Source organism: Triticum dicoccoides, chromosome 7A (assembly GCF_002162155.2).
Source record: "Triticum dicoccoides isolate Atlit2015 ecotype Zavitan chromosome 7A, WEW_v2.0, whole genome shotgun sequence".
In the NCBI taxonomy this organism is placed as follows: Eukaryota; Viridiplantae; Streptophyta; class Magnoliopsida; order Poales; family Poaceae; genus Triticum; species Triticum dicoccoides.
In genome coordinates this window covers 202,160,178-202,176,669 of record NC_041392.1, presented here as the reverse complement: position 1 = coordinate 202,176,669, position 16,492 = coordinate 202,160,178, and positions in this window count along the sequence as shown.

Sequence of the window (16,492 nt, the reverse complement as noted above, 5' to 3'; positions counted from 1 at the left end):
TGAGAGCGGCTCATGAAGATCTTCAAAAAGAAAACGAGTCGCTTCGCGCCAAACGGATCAGTTCAGCTCAGGAAGGATTTGAACCACCATGTCTTAAATGCATTGAGCGTGATAATGCTACTTCTGTTGCTGAATGTTCTACTGCTGTTACTGTTGCAATATCTTCAACTGTTGATGTGGGAACTAACCCCTCTGCTGAGGATACCACTACTATTGCTGATGAGAATGCTAGGTTGAAGACATTGCTTGAAACAGGGATGTACAAAAGTCTCAAAGGGCATCAGACACTATGTGATGTCCTCAAAAGGCAGATCCTGAACTGAAACCCTAGGAAAGAGGGTGTTGGGTTCAAAAGGAAAATGAATGCTGATGGCTCTTACTAGAAACCTGAGCAGTACCCCAAAACCACATGGGTTGCTGCAAAGGAACCTTCAGCAGATCCATCCACTCTATCTGGCTTTACTTGTGCCAACCCCATTGTTATTGATGAATCCTTTGATGCAAACTACAAACTATTTAAGAATCAGAATGGTGAAGTGTTTGCCAGGTATATTGGCATTAACTGCAGGAATGGACCGCCTATGAAGAAGATCTGGGTGCCGAAAAGGTGTTTGGAGAATCTTCCTGTGAATGTCATCATGACACCACAGGTGAAGAAGACAAACCCCAGACCACAGTCTTCATACGGTCCAAAGGCTTCAGACAGACAGAGGACTCACCTGAGTCGCACTAACGCAAATGTTTTGCAGGGAAGCCATACTCAGGCCTATGAATATGAGTGCGGTTCATCAAACCGCCATGTTCATAAGACCAAGAACTATTCTTCTTATTCTTATGAGTACTATTGTCCTCCTGCAAGACTTTTTGCTAGGGCTCCAAAGCCAAAGTTCTCAGATGCTGCACTTAGACTTATTGCTTCTAAGCCACCCTTGAAGATGTGGGTGGCTAAGAAAGCTTAACTCTCTTTTGCAGGGAAGGGTCTCCAGCAAAAAACCAAAATATCCTGACGCTATTGTTGGGGACCTTAAACATCTTGTAGGGTGCAAGATCAAATGCCCAAATGGTCTTATTATGTACTTCGTTCCTGAATTGCTTGCTACTCACCCTATCAGTCCTAATCTCGATCTAAGCTTTCATAACCCACTGGTTCGTCAAATGTTTTTGCTTCACAAATCTTTTCGTGAAGCCTATCCCCCTAACTGCACTGTAGGGTACGACACCATCTTCTTCAGAATGGATTATTGATAGTGGGTGTACCAATCACATGACTGGCAAAAGAAGCCTTCTTATGGACTCAACCTTACGTCCATGCGACAAGAGTCACATCACATTTGCTGACACTGGTAAAAGTAAGGTATTGGGTCTAGGTAGAGTTGCAATCTCAAAGGATCAACACATGGATAAAGTCATGCTTGTTGAATCCCTTGGTTTCAACTTAATGTCTGTCTCAATGCTTTGTGATTTAAACATGATCGTGATGTTTGGAAAATATCATTGCCTTGTTCTAATGGAATCTGACAAGTCTCTAGTGTTTGAAGGGTATCAGAAAGATGATTTGTACGTGGTAGATTTCTCAGCAGGACCACAGCTTGCCGTATGTCTTCTAGCAAAAGCTTCAAAATGCTGGCTCTGGCATCGGAGGCTAGGGCATGCTGGCATGAGGAACCTCCACATCCTTGCAAAGAAGAAGCATGTCATAGGCATCGAGGGCATCAAGTTCAAGAAGGATCACTTATGCGGTGTCTATGAAGCAGGAAAGATGACGAGGGCCAAGCATCCCTCGAAGACAATCATGATAACAACTCGACCCTTCGAACTGCTCCACATGGATCTCTTCGGTCCCACTCATTACTCAACTCTTACTACTACTGCTTGTCTCTATGGCTTTGTCATAGTTGATGATTATTCTAGATATACTTGGGTGCACATAATCCTCTACAAGACTGAAGTGCAGGATGTCTTCAGACGCTTCGCCAATCGAGCAATGAACAACTATGGCGCCAAGATAAAGCATATCAGAAGTGACAATGGCACTGGATTCAAGAACACTGGCCTTGATACATATCTTGATACTTTGGGCATTACACATGAATTCTCAGCTCCGTACACGCCACAGCAGAATGGCATCGTCGAACGCAATAACAGAACACTCATTGAGATGGCCCGAACGATGCTAGATGAATACAAGACTCCAAGAAAATTCTGGCCTGAAGCCATTGATACTGCATGCCATACAATCAACCGTGTTTATCTTCACAAGCTTCTGAACAAGACATCTTATGAGCACCTTACTGGCAAGAAGCCAAATGTCAGCTACTTCAGAGTATTTGGCGCCAGGTGCTGGATCAAGGATCCACATCACACTTCAAAATTTGCACCAAAAGCACATGAGGGTTTTATGCTTGGATATGGAAAGGATTCGCACTCCTACAAAGTCTTCAATCTCTTTCATTATAAAGTGGTTGAAACAGTGGATGTGCGGTTCGATGAGACTAACGGTTCACAAAGAGAGCACCTACCAAATGTGCTAGATGAAGTTCCATCCAGTGAATCAATCAAACTTATGGGAACTAGAGAAATCATACCCTCTGAAGCTCAACCTGAAGAGGAACTTATCATCTCCGCACCTGCTCAGCCTGAAGACAATCCTTCTAACAATGACAATGATCAGCAAGAGCAAAATCTTTTCCCTCTACATCCTCGTGTTGCCAATGAAGTGCAGAGAGAATAATTGATAGCATCAATGCACCCGGTCTGCTCACTCGTTCAAGGGTAACACAGCTAGCAAATTTCTGTGGGCACTTCGCATTCGTCTCAATAACAGAACCCAAGAAAGTTGAAGAGGCGTTTATGGAACCTGAATGGATCCAAGCTATGCAAGAAGAGCTTCAACAGTTTGAGCTGAATAATGTATGGGAACTGGTTAAGCGTCCTGATCCTCGGAAGCACAATATGATAGGCACCAAAATGATATACCGCAACAAGCAAGATGAGCATGGTCAAGTTGTCAGAAACAAAGCTCGTCTCGTTGCTCAAGGATATACTCAAGTGGAAGGAATTGACTTCGATGAAACATTTGCTCCTGTGGCTCGACTTGAAGCCATACGCATACTACTGGCCTATGCAAATCATCATAACATACTTCTATACCAAATGGATGTGAAGAGCGCGTTTCTCAATCGCAAGATTGAAGAAGAAGTGTATGTTGCACAACCGCCTGGCTTTGAAGATCCAAAACATCCTGACATGGTATACAAGCTCAACAAGGCACTGTATGGCCTCAAACAAGCCCCTCGGGCTTGGTATGACACACTCAAATACTTCCTGAAGAGCAAAGGCTTCACACCTGGCTCCCTCGACCCCACTCTCTTCACGAAGACATATGATGGTGAACTGTTTGTGTGCCAAATATATGTGGATGACATTATCTTCGGCTGCACCAATCAAAAATACAGTGAAGAGTTTGGATATATGATGCAAGAGCAATATCAGATGTCCATGATGGGAGAGCTGAAGTTCTTCCTCGGTCTTCAAATACGACAGCAATGCAACGGCATCTTTATATCTCAAGAGAAGTATCTCAAAGATTGCCTGAAGAAGTTCGGTATGCAAGACTACAAAGGCTTTACAATGCCAATGCCAGCGAAACATCATCTGGGTCCCGACGACAATGGTAAAGAGTTCGATCAAAAGGTATACCGCTCCATGATTGGTTCTTTACTTTATCTATGTGCATCTAGGCCAGATATTATGCTTAGTGTTTGCATGTGTGCTCGATTCCAGGCGGCACCGAAGGAATCGCATCACTTAGCTGTGAAGCGAATTCTTCGATATTTGGCTCACACCCCAACTCTAGGATTATGGTATCCAAAGGGCTCAGAGTTTTGATCTGGTTGGATTCTCGGATGCTGATTATGCTGGTGACAAGGTTGATCGCAAGTCTACATCAAGTACATGTCATTTTCTGGGATGATCACTTGTATGTTGGTCTTCAAAGAAGCAGAATTGTGTATCTCTCTCCACTGCTGAATCTGAATACATTGCTGTTGGATCTTGCTGCGCTCAGCTTCTGTGGATGAAGCAAACACTCAAAGACTATGGCATTCATCTAAAGCAAGTGCCACTCTACTGCGACAACGAAAGCGCCATCAAGATTGCAAACAACCCAGTTCAGCACTCGAAGACAAAGAACATTGAGATTCGTCATCACTTTCTCAGAGATCATGTTGTGAAGGAAGACATTGATATCATACACGTCAACACTGAAGAGCAATTGGCAGATATCTTCACCAAGCCCTTGGATGAGAAGAGATTTTGCAAGTTACGGTGTGAGCTAAATATCTTGGAATCCTCAAATGTCATGTGATCAGGCACACATCCTAACACTTATGCATATTGATGACTTAGATGTGCAACACACGAAGTAAAGTATATCTTCAATTAATGAAGACATGCATTCTAAGTGTGAATACATTAATGATGAATTTGACTTCAGAGCGCCATGATAATTGTGCGTCGTGTCTGGGTCTAATACTTCCTATACGGTGGGTAACGCCACCACCAAATGTTCTGTTTGATGTGTTTCACTCATGGCGTTACATTTGCTATGTCTTCACATTTGGTTTGGCTTCAATCTCAACATGTCTTCATGATTATCTTCACTATGTTGATTATATATATACTAGTGTTCTGTCCTCTACAGCATTCACTTATAGCTATGTCTTCTTGTTGAATCTTTTGAACTAAGTGAATGTGATCGGACCCTAACCTCTCTATGCTTTCTATATCAAACTCTATCTCTCCAAATCATATGCATTCTTTTGAACCTGTCAAATGACTTCTCTGCGTCCTTGTCAGCAGAAGATACAGAGACAAACATTAAGTCCGCTTTCAATGCTAATTCCTTCACCTGAAACCCGGAGAAGTGGGAATGACCACCCGACAATCCAGGCGTGCGTGGGACATGGAACAACCTCCAACATGCTGCATGATGGCCACGTGTTCCTCATATGTGAATCGCCAGGGGCACCTGTGTAATAACACTGAGCCGCCCCTGTCCCTATAAATACGCGCCACACCACAGTCATTATCTCTTCTTTCACTCTCGCACGAACCCTAGCGCCACCGCTAGCCCTCGACGACGCCGACGACAAAGCGCTTAGCTGCCGCAACCTCTCCGATGTCGTCTTCACGCCGACCGCGGACATCGTCTTCTCCGCCGTCGCCGTAGGTGTCCTCCGTCGCCAAGTTAGGGCATGGACGATCGGACTGCTCGGCCTCCTCTTCCACTCCGTCTAGCAGTTCTTCGTGTGGTAAATAAAACTTCCTTTTTACGACCCCTTTGATCCTATAGATTCATCACTTTCTACCACAAGCAGTTTCTGTTCACTCAAGTTGGATCTATTTCATACTGCATCTCATAATATGCCTAGTATATTCACTTATGCTTCACAAAGTAGTTAGATTCCTCACTTGTACTGATCCATGGATTCGTACAAATCTGGAACCAACTCTTTATCTATGAGTGAATGTCTTCGCACGATGAGGTCAATGTCTTCTAAACTGATTTATCTTCAAAATATTCTGAGAATGCATATGACCTCTTCCCCTTCCCTCGCACCTTAATGCTATCACAGGTACATGTCTGTGGGAGAATCCCTTGGTTCTCATAGTCTGCATTCATTTGCAGAATTCTTACAGTATCACATATATTCTCCCGAAGCCAGTTCCTGTTTGTCCAGCAAGCGAAAGCCTTTGAAGCCTTTGAACATATTGAAGCCATTCAGTTTAAAGTTCATGGCTTCAGAGAAATCAGCAAGGAAGGGTGGCAGAAAGCGTCGAGGAGAAACATCAAGAGATCTGCCCGATGACCTCTCAGAGCTATACAAGATAGATCCTGAAGAGGATTACAATCAGCGCAAGACACGAATCCAATGGATTCGACGATATTGGGCAGAACAGTGGTTCAAGTACAGATTTGTGACAAAGGAATATGCTGAAAAGAATGCCATCAAGCGACCATGGGGAGACATCCTCTACAAAAATCTTCAACCCAGGTCCAGAGATGAAGCCATTGAACAAGGCTTCTATCCCTGCATGGTCCGTGGACCACAGCCTGCGGATGCTGACCCATCGTCACTACTATGGTCTCGTGACGACAATCTGTTCAAGTGCAACTTCCAGTTTGCCCAGAATTCAGCAAAGCAGAACAAGAAGTCTTTGGGATTAGACTTCAACCCTGGTCCTTCTGCTCCCCGTGCCGATGGCACTCGCGAAGCTGAACCCAATATTCTTGGGCCCTTCTACAACTTGGAAGGTCTCATCACTCATATCGTGGTTCAAGGGACAGTCGTGAATGAGCCTGCAGATGACGCTGAATCAGATGAAGTGCCTGCAGCGCCGAAGCCAAAGAAGTTGAAGCAGCCTAAAGCTTCAAAGCCTGCCTCTGCACCAAAAATCTCACGGGCGAAGCCACTGGCTACTGCACCTCCTGAAGACAGTGTGGAGTCTGAAGATTTGTCACGCATCTCCAAGCCCCAGAAAGTCAAGATGCCTCTGCCACACACCAGCCAAGAACTGACAGCTGCTGCTATACTGCGCAACGATGCCATCGACCTATCTAGTGATGAAGATCTTGCAGATGACGCTCCTGAGCAACTGATCAAGAGCAAAGAAGAAGCAGAAATCTTCAATGATCTGCCTCTCTTTGACGTGGCAATCATTCACAACTTCATTGATGAGTGGTTTGACCTGCCCAGCCTCACCTTCGAAGACCTGCAACTTCCAATTGGCCTCAGTGTCGCCTTCCATGGCGCCATTGCTTCAGAGCTAACTCTAGCTCAGCGCATCATCGAACTGAAGCAAAAGATTGACTTTGAGAAAGCTCAGTTCAAGAAGCATATGGCCAAGCTCAGCGTGCAAGAGGTGAAAAACTTCAAAATTATGCTGCACGAGCTCAAAGAAGCCTTTCTCAAGAAACATGCAGAAGCTCAGGGTTCTCGTGAGCGCATGAAGAGCCTGGCTGACAAGTGTGTGCAAGGCTACAACGAGGCTGAGAAGCGCAAGGCCCTTGGGCGTCCGGGCATTGATCCCAGGATGGCTGCTAAGCAGAAGAAGAAGCCCACTGCGGCCGAACCCAACGCACCAAGGCAGGAAGCAGATCCCATTGTCTTCCCAACTAGCATGACTGGCTCGAAGCCAAAGGCCAGGTCAACCGCTTCAGAACTGAAGAAGACGAGGACTGCTGAGGCTGAAGCCAGAAAGAGGAAACATTCTGAAGCCTCTGATGCTGCTCCCTACAAGAAGAAGCGGAAGACCAAGAAGGAACGGGCTGCTCCCATAGAACCCTTAATTGTTGAACCCATCTCCATGGTTCGTCCTGACGCTGAACATCAAGAGCGCCAACTGACTGCCATGAGCCTGCTTCCACAGAGACTCATGAAGCTGAAGACTTTCCAGCAACTGATCCCACCGCTGCTGAAGACATTGGTCACCATGACCATGTTGAAGATGATGCACTTCTTCCTCAGATCGAGCACCAACATAAGCATTAAAATCTTCATAAGCATTAAAATCTTCATATAATCACTCAAGTGTTCAATGATATAAGCATTATGTTTCAATTGTCTACCAACATAAGCATTAAAATCTTCTTGCTTAACCATAAAGTTATCAAACTCATCTAAGCATTGGCTAGCAAACTTAGTAGGAGGGATTTTAGCTTTAGTGTATCTATAAAGAGAATTTACCTTTACTACCTATGTTGGGTTATCAATACCATGTATTTCTGTAAGTGCATCTAGTGCCACCCCTAGTTAGTTTTGGAGTATTGACGACAAACCTAGTTGAGGGACTAATGTGTTTGTGAGAATTGCAGGATAACACAGGTAGAAGTCCCTCATTGATTCGGTTTTCCTACCAGAGATGACCCCTAAAAAAATATGAAGACATTGAAGTCAAAGGTGGTATGTGAAGATATTCACATTGAAGACTATGACAAGAGAAGACATCGCATGAAGCCTATGGAGCTCGAAGACTTAGATCTTTCGTAGTTCTTTTTCTTCTTTGTTGAGTCATAGGAACCACCATACTGTTAAGTGGGGTCCAAGAGAACCAGTCAGAATGACTGAAGTGATGCTTAAACAAAACATATGTCTTCGAGTGAAGACTATGAGAGTGAATCTTGTCCAGAGTCGGACAAGTCAGCTTTGCTTGTAGCCCAAGTAAAGTTGTCGCGTGTGTTTGAAATCTGACCGTTGGAACACGTGTTAGTTCCTTAGTGACCCAGGGTCATTTCGGACAAATCAGGTCGGGTTGCCTAGTGGCTATAAATAGCCCACCCCCTACAACCATAAATGGTTGGCTGCTCGGAGTTAGAGTACGGCTTTTGTCGTTTGAGAGTAACCCACCTCGAAGCCTTTGAGAGAGAATTCCTTGCGAGGATAAAGCCCTAACCACCCAGAGCCAAAGAGTGTTAGGCGTCACTTAAGTCTTCCTATCTGTGTGATTTGAAGACTTATTACACTTGAAGATTGTGAATCCTCCAGCCGGTTAGGCGTCACGTTCTGAGCATCCAAGAGTCATTGTGGATCGCCGGTGAACGAAGTCTGTGAAGGTTTGGGAGTCTACCTTGAAGACTTACCAGAGTGATTGGGCAAGGTCTGTGTGACCTTAGCTCAAGGGGAATATGGTGAGGACTGGGTGTCCTGAGCTGCATGTTCAGGACTGGGTGTCCGGGACTGTGTGTCCTCAGGTTTGAATACCTAGCCGCCCTAACCAGACGTACAGTTGTCACAGCAACTGGAACTGGTCCAACAAATCATTGTCTTCAACGAGTCACTGGTTTCATCCTCCCCTTCCCTTTACTTACTGTTGGTCCTTGTGAAGTCATCGTATGATTGCACTATGTTTTGTCTTCACTGAGTGACTGCTTGTTCTGATTGGCTTCTTAATATCTTCCTACCTGATCCTTACTACCTAGCTGCTATTAGTCATTGTGATTTCACTTCATTGAATACTTGACTATGGTTTGCCTAGTGTAATCTACCTTCCGCTGCATGGTAATAGGTTTATTTCTATCGTTTGTCTTCGAAACTTCTTGAAGACTTTCATAAAAATCGCCTATTCACCCCCCCTCTAGTCGATATAACGCACTTTCAGTTTCTTCAACAAGCGGTAAACTAAGACCATGTATTTCTTCAATAGGAGGTAAATTCTTAACATCTTCAGCTTTAATACCTTTTTCTTTCATAGTGCCTCTTGCATATCTTCAGGACTGAGAAATAGAATACCCCTTTTCTTCAGAGTTGGCTCAGGAGTTGGATCAGAGATTGGATCAGGGAGTGTCCAATTATTTTCATTAGTCAACATATCATTCAATAGAATTTCAGCTTCATCAACAGTTATTTCCCTGAAAACACAACCAGCACAACTATCCAGGTGGTCTCTGGAAGCATCGATTAGTCCATTATAAAAGATATCAAGTATCTCATTTTTCTTGAGAGGATAATCAGGCAAAGCATTAAGTAATTGGAGAAGCCTCCCCCAAGCTTGTCGGAGACTCTCTTCTTCAATTTGCACAAAATTATATATTTCCCTTAAAGCAGCTTGTTTTTATGAGCGGGGAAATATTTAGCAGAGAAGTAATAAACCATATCCCGGGGACTACTCACACAGCCAGGATCAAGAGAATTAAACCATATCTTAGCATCACCCTTTAATGAGAACGGAAATAATTTAAGGATATAATAGTAGCGAGTTTTCTCATCATTAGTGAACAGGGTAGCTATATCATTTAATTTAGTAAGATGTGCCACAACAGTTTCAGATTCATAGCCATAGAAAGGATCAGATTCAACCAAAGTAATTAAATCATGATCAACAGAGAAATCATAATCCTTATCACTAACAAAGATAGGTGAAGTAGCATAAGCAGGATCATATTTCATTCTAGCATTCAAAGTTTTTTGTTTTAGCTTAGCTAAAAGTTTCTTAAGATCACTTCTATCATTGCAAGCAAGAAAGTCTCTAGCAGTTTCTTCATCCATAACATAACCCTCAGGAACAATAGGCAATTCATATTTAGGGGGAGAATCTTCATCATCACTTTCATCAATATTATCAGTTTCAATAATTTCATTCTCTCTAGCCCTAGCAAGTTGTTCATCAAGAAATTCACCAAGTGGCACAGTAGTATCAAGCATAGAAGTAGTTTCATCATAAGCATCATGCATAGCAGAAGTGGCATCATCAATAACATGTGACATATCAGAATTAATAGTAGAAGCAGGTATAGGTGTCGCAAGCTTACTCAAAACAGAAGGTGAATCAAGTGCAGAGCTAGATGGCAGTTCCTTACCTCCCCTCGTAGTTGAGGGATAAATCTTGGTTCTTGGATCTTTCAAGTTCTTGATAATGATAAGCAGATATAAATCCCAAGTGGCTCAAAGAATAGAGATATGCTCCCCGGCAACGGTGCCGGAAAATAGTCTTGATAACCCACAAGTATAGGGGATCGCAACAGTTTTCGAGGGTAGAGTATTCAACCCAAATTTATTGATTCGACACAAGGGGAGCCAAAGAATATTCTCAAGTATTAGCAGCTGAGTTGTCAATTCAACCACACCTGGAAACTTAATATCTGCAGCAAGGTATTTAGTAGAAAAGTAATATGATAGTAGTGGTAATGGTGGTAAAAGGTAACGGTAGCAAAAGTAATATTTTTGGTGTTTTATAGTGATGATAACAATAGCAACGGAAAAGTAAATAAGCGAAGAACAATATATGGAAAGCTCGTAGGCAATGGATCAGTGATAGAGAATTATGTCGGATGCGATCGATCATGTAACAGTCATAACCTAGGGTGACAAAGAACTAGCTCCAGTTCATCAGTGTAATGTAGGCATGTATTCCGAATATAGTCATACGTGCTTATGGAAAAGAACTTGCATGAAATCTTTTGTCCTACCTTCCCGTGGCAGCGGGGTCCTATTGGAAACTAAGGGATATTAACGACTCCTTTTAATAGAGTACCGGACCAAAGCATTAACACATAGTGAATACATGAACTCCTCAAACTACGGTCATCACCGGGAGTGGTCCCAACTATTGTCACTTCGGGGTTGCCGGATCATAACACATAGGAGGTGACTATAGACTTGCAATATAGGATCAAGAACTCTCATATATTGATGAAAACATAATAGGTTCAGATCTGAAATCATGGCACTCGGGCCCTAGTGACAAGCATTAAGCATAGCAAAGTCATAGCAACATCAATCTCAGAACATAGTGGATACTAGGGATCAAACCCTAACAAAACTAACTCGATTACATGATAAGTCTCATCCAACCCATCACCGTCCAGCAAGCCTACGATGGAATTACTCATGCACGGCGGTGAGCATCATGAAATTGGTGATGGAGGAAGGGTGATGATGTGACGCCCCCGATTTAACCGTACACTAATCATACACGCAAACATGTACGATCAAGATCAGGGACTCACGGGATGATATCACAACACAACTCTACAAATAAAATAAGTCATAGAAGCATCATATTACAAGCCAGAGGGCTCGAATACAAGAGCTCAATCATTGACGAGTCAGCGGAAGCAACAATATCTGAGTACAGACATAAGTTAAACAAGTTTGCCTTAAGAAGGCTAGCAAAAACTGGGATACAGATCGAAAGAGGCGCAAGCCTCCTGCCTGGTATCCTCCTAAACTACTCCTGGTCGTCGTCAGCGGCCTGCACGTAGTAGTAGGCACCTCCCGAGTAGTAGTAGTCGTCATCGACAGTGGCGTCTGGCTCCTGGGCTCCATCGTTTGGTCGCAGCAATCGGGTATAGGAAAGGGGAAAAGGGGGAGCAAAGCAACCGTGAGTACTCATCCAAAGTACTCGCGAGCAAGGAGCTACACTACATATGTATGCATTGGTATCAAATGAAAAAGGGGGTAACCTATGTGGACTGAACTGTAGAATGCCGGAATAAGAGGGGGATAGCTAGTCCTTTCGAAGACTACGCTTCTGGTAACCTCCATCTTGCAGTAGAAGAAGAGAGTAGATGGTAAGTTCACCAAGTAACATCACATAGCATAATCCTAACCGATGATCCTCCCCTCGTCGCCCTGTGAGAGAGCGATCACCGGTTGTATCTGGCACTTGGAAGGATGTGTTTTATTAAGTATCTGGTTCTAATTGTCATAAGGTCAAGGTACAACTCCAAGTCGTCCTGTTACCGAAGATCACGACTATTCGAATAGATTAACTTCCCTACAGGGGTGCACCACATTTCCCAACACGCTCGATCCCCTTTGTCCGGACACACTTTCCTGGGTCATGCCCGACCTCAGAAGATCAACACGTCGCAGCCCCACCTAGGCACAACAAAGAGGTCAGCACGCCGGTCTAAATCCTATGCGCGCAGGGGTCTGGGCCCAACGCCCATTGCACACCTGCATGTTGCGTGGGCGGCCAGAGAGCAGACCTAGCAACCTCCATTACAAAGGAAGTTACGTTACGCGGTCCAACCCGGCGCGTGCCGCTCAGTCACTGACGTCACGAAGGCTTCGGCTGATACCACGACGTCGAGTGCCCATAACTGTTTCCGCGTAGTTGGTTTGTGTGTATAGGCCAGTGGCTAGACTCAGATCAAATACCAAGATCTCGTTAAGCGTGTTATCTTGAAGTAACCGTGAACGCCGACCAGGGCCAGGCCCACCTCTCACCTGGGTGGTCTCAACCTGCCCTGTCGCTCCGCCACAAAGATCCACACAGAGGGCCGTCGAGAAAGTATGTCCTTTCAGCCCCCAATTTGTGAATCACTCGCGGGTACTCTACGAGCCGACCCGTCTTTAGTCATCACATGTATCATGTGTATTATGTATAGTATATACCCGTGATCAACACCCGACGTGATCATGGCCCGATAGTATAGCATGGCAGACTGACAAGAATGTAGGGCCACTGATGATAAACTAGCATCCTATACTAAGCATTAGGATTGCAGGTGAAGGTAACAACAGTAGTAGCAAGGACAGGCTATGCATCAGGATAGGATTAACGGGAAGCAGTAACATGCCACACTACTCTAATGCAAGAAGTAGAGATAAGAGTAGGCGATATCTGGTGATCAAAGGGGGGGGGGCTTGCCTGGTTGCTCTGGCAAGAGAGAGGGGTCGTCAACACCGTAGTCGTACTGGGTAGCTGCTGCATCGGTCTCGGTGTCTAGCGAGAGAAGAGGGGGAAGAAACAATAAATATTAAGCAAACAGATGCATAGCGATGCATGACATGACAACTAGCGATGCTAGGGGTTCCCTAACGCGGTATGAGGTGGTACCGGTGAAGGGGGGAAACATCCAGGAAAATATCCCTGGGGTTTCGGGTTTTCGAACAGATGAATTGAAGGGGGAAAGTTGAGTGTTCGCTGTGCTAGTGATGCGTGGCAGACGAACGGGCTGCGTATCCGGATTCGTCTCGTCGTTCTGAGAAACTTTCATGTACAAAGTTTTCCCATCCGAGCTACGGTTTATTTTATATTAATTTTAAAATATTTAAATCATTTTTAGGATTTATTTAATTATTTAATTCAACATTATCCAGAACAATGTTTGCTGACGTCAGCATGACGTCGGCAGTTGACCTAGTCAACCTGACAGGTGGGTCCCACTAGTCATAGACTGTTTAGTTAATTAACAGTAGTTAATTAGGTTAATTAATCTTAATTAGTTAATTTGAATAGAATTAATTAAGTTAATTATTTAGTTAATTAATTAAATAATTAATTTTATTATTATTTCTTTCTTTCTTTTTTTAAAATTTCGTTCTCAGGGCGCTGGGGCCCGCATGTAAGTGGCCTAGGGGGGCATAGCGGTTACGGGCGTGCGGGCGCACGGGTGTTGTCGTGGAATTGTCACGGCAGATGTCCTTAGTGTCAGGACTTAGTCGCGAGGCCAACACATCTATGCGGTAGCTTGAGAGGGGTTGAGCGGGACGAGAGACGCGATGTTTTACCCAGGTTCGGCCCCTCACGGTGGAGGTAAAAGCCTACATCCTGCTTCATTGATATTGATGATCATGATCACGGTTACAAGAGTGCTCTATCTCGAGAGCTATTGTCTAAACCTAACTTATCCAACTTGTGGAACTTGTGAATCTTGTCCCTTCTGGGAGCCTTGCCCCTCCTTATATAAGTTGAAGGGGCGGTTTACATGTGGAGTCCTCTTAGGATTAGGACTAGTCTATCTCTAATACAAACCGGATACAAGTCCAGGTCTTAACTCCTTGTAAGATAAACGTTCCTCATGCCTTTCCTCTTAAACCGGCCCACCGTTAAACGTGAACCAGCCTTTTGGGCCTTGGGCCTTGTCATCCGTCTATCCCGCTCGCCGGATCACCAGTGAGTCATAATGACGAGGTGGGTTTTTATGGTTATTAATAACCAGTATTGTCGAGTTTTCAAAGTCGCTTTAGCGCAATGGCTATTATTTTATCAAAGGATATGATTTATTCTACAATGGAAGGAATAGTCCCGAGTCGTTGTAGGCTTACAACCCGGCACTTGGGGGCTACATTATTCAAATTGAGATTACATGCAAGTCTCATGTCGCTGCAAGCATGCACCATGACACTTGGGGGCTAATGCAAAGTCATTTTTACTAGTCTTATTGAAGACTTGACTCATCATTATCATGAGCTGGCCCTTGGGGGCTACCAATTGCTCCTGTCAACAATTCAAGGTACACAAGTTTTCGTCCATAATATTGAAGGATCCATTGCTCAATTGGTAAAGCATAAAGCTCTTAACCTTGTGGACGTGGGTTCAAGCCCCGTGATGGGAGTTACATAATATAATATTATTCTCAATGAAGTATATATAAAGTCCCAGCTCAATATTATCTTACTGAGCCGGCCCTTGGAGGCTACACGTTGCTATTAAAGTCTACATGATCATATTTTCAAAGTCCCTGCTCATTCTTTACATAATGACCCGGTCCTTGGGGGCTACACTGGTTGAAGTTTTTTATGAGCATCGGGAAATAACAAGTCCCAGGTTGCTGCAAGCATGACAACCCGGCACTTGGGGGCTACATATATGGAGTATTCAGTTTATATGACTGAGATGAACTAATCGGATTTCTTCAAGGTTGAAACACTTATTGGAGCAAGTCTTAAGTTATCACTATGTTCTCCTCTTAAGGCTTGGGGGCTACAGGTATTATGCATATAAACGAGGAACATCTTCATTTTATCAGTTTTGAGCAAATCAGGAAGATCAATTACATGACCCGGTGTCGACAACAATTATGACCCGGCGCCATCAATATTTATAAACCGACTTTTTTGGTAATATTAAACCGGCAAGTTTTACATCTTCAAACCGGTTGAATATCAGATAAGTATTTTCAGACCCATGTTTCTTAAACCGGCGCTTTGGGAGCTGAGTCAAAGGAGTTATTCTTCACGATATTTCTCGGTGACAAACCAAGGTCGGCAAATTGATTATGAAGCTGGTCTGTTGACCCAGATTTCTCAGAAGGAGGAAATAACAAGGACTTAAGGATGATCAGGTACCGGTTTACAAAAATTCTTAACCCGGAGCATAACCTGTCAAATTTGTTCTTGTGTTTATTTTGCAGCATAAGTTTACCATGAATAAATCCAAGCTAAACTTGGGGGCTAATGTCGGGGATATACCCTGCGGTGTAAACCGGACGGAAGTTAACCCGGCCAGGACTTGGCGGTTTATCTGAAGACCCCGCTAACACTTGGCGAGTTACTGGCAACCCGCCCTGACCTGGCGGTTTACAAGCAACCCACCTGGTCATTATGACTCACTGGTGATCCGGCGAGCGGGACAGACGGATGACAAGGCCCAAGGCCCAGAAGGCCGGTTCACGTTTAACGGTGGGCTGGTTTAAGAGGAAAGGCATGAGGAATGTTTATCTTACAAGGAGTTAAGACCTGGACTTGTATCCAGTTTGTATTAGAGATAGACTAGTCCTAATCCTAAGAGGACTCCACATGTAAACCGCCCCTTCAACTTATATAAGGAGGGGCAAGGCTCCCCAGAAGGGACAAGATTCACAAGTTCCACAAGTTGGATAAGTTAGGTTTAGACAATAGCTCTCGAGATAGAGCACTCTTGTAACCGTGATCATGATCATCAATATCAATGAAGTAGGATGTAGGCTTTTACCTCCACCGTTAGGGGCCGAACCTGGGTAAAACATCGCGTCTCTCATCCCGCTCAACCCCTCTCAAGCTACCACATAGATGCATTGGCCTCGCGACTAAGTCCTGACACTAAGGACATCTGCCGTGACAATTCCACGACAGGTGTGGTGCCCGTGCCCGAGGCCGACCGGCCAGTGCTACGCCCTGCAGCGGCGAGCCGAGGCAGTGACCGGTCGCGGGAGGGCGACGCGTGTGCGCGCCGAGCGGCGGGGAGAGCGGCCGCAGGGTGGGCGCCGCCTGGCGAGCGCCGG